Source organism: Orycteropus afer, unplaced genomic scaffold (assembly GCF_000298275.1).
Source record: "Orycteropus afer afer isolate SDZICR_OR568_19922 unplaced genomic scaffold, OryAfe1.0 scaffold00024, whole genome shotgun sequence".
Taxonomy (NCBI): Eukaryota; Metazoa; Chordata; class Mammalia; order Tubulidentata; family Orycteropodidae; genus Orycteropus; species Orycteropus afer.
Genome location: NW_006921611.1, coordinates 6,557,382 through 6,558,750, shown reverse-complemented (window position 1 = coordinate 6,558,750; position 1,369 = coordinate 6,557,382). Strand labels below are relative to the sequence as shown.

At 52.5% G+C, this 1,369-nt stretch overlaps 1 pseudogene; it reads left to right on the top strand.

The window, feature by feature from the left end:
- The first annotated feature begins 512 nt into the window (after nucleotides 1–512).
- On the top strand, nucleotides 513–1,082 carry LOC103192072 (annotated as a pseudogene).
- The last annotated feature ends 287 nt before the right edge of the window (nucleotides 1,083–1,369 follow it).

The window sequence follows — 1,369 nt, the reverse complement described above, 5'->3', positions numbered from 1 at the left end:
TGATGTGGACGTTAACTTACACATAATCTTCATACATTATAGAATAGTTTTTGGAGTAACTTGTCTAAAGTCTCCATACAACACGGCGAGATTCACATGAACTGACCACTAGCTCTGTTTTAAAAGGAAAAAAAAAAAAGAGACAGAGAGAGAGCGAGCTGGGGTTGCGCAGCGTCGCGGGGAAGCGTAGGCTGCGAAGAAGCTGACAGGGACTGCAGTGGCGGTAGAGACTGACAGCCTCGTGGCTCAGCCTCTTATCCGAGCAGGTCACCGCGTCGCGTGCCCCTCGCCTCGCCCCATGGCCAAACGTCCCGGACCAGCGCGCGCTAGTCGCCGAGGCCTAGGCTGCTGTAGCCGCTGCGGTCCCGTGAGTGGGAACCCACACGCCATGACCCGCATCGGCCGCAGCGCCCTCTGGGCCTGGGCAGGCGCAGTGGAGGGGGTGGTGGCGGCCGGGCCCGGAGTACAGTTCTTCGTGCAGCCTGCTCGGGTCGCGCTAAGTTCTTGAAATCATGAATCCTGTTTATACTCCTGGATCTTCTGAGGGTCCCTATGAAATTACCAAAGGAATTGGTTATCCAACTGGTTTTCCCATAGGCTACGTAGCAGCAACTACTGTCTATTCTCCTAACATGTATCCTGGAGCAAATCGTACCTTCCAAACAGGTTATACTCCTGGCACACCTTAAAAGTGTTCTGTTCACCCACCAGTGGGACGGTGCCACCATATTCCTCCTTCCCCAAACCTTACCAGAGCCCTGTGTACCCTGTACGAAGTGCCTACCCCAGCAGAGTCCAAATGCACAGCAAGGCACATACTACACACAGCCCTTGTATGCAGCCTCTTATCGTGTCATCTAGGACACCACAGTGGTGCAACCCAATGGCATGTCCACGATAGCAAACCCTGTGCCTATCGCCCCTACCTACCGAAGCAACAAAGCTACTGTGGGCATGGTGGTGGTCAGATACTCTGCTGACTGCTCACCCCCTAACTCCTTTTACCCCACAGCCCCATTACTGTGCCAACTCCCCTGGCCCCAGGAACACCTACCTACAGCTACATGCCCCCACAATGGTGATTACCCTGCTGGCTGTGCAGTCAAGTCATTGAGGTTTCACACCTGGCACTGCAGGCCTCATGCCACCAACCAGGACTCTCTTTGTGATGCTCTCCACACTTAGCTAAATACTAAGTAAGAACTTCTGGTCCAGCGGCTCCCAGAACTGGTAGTGAAACCAACTCAGTGAATTGGTTTTAAAGCAAATCCTGTTTTGTGGACTTCATGGCATTTTTCCCGCCCCCTCCCCCCCCAGCTAACTGTAATTATAAAAACAGAGTATTAATCTACTCTGAAAAAAAAAAAAG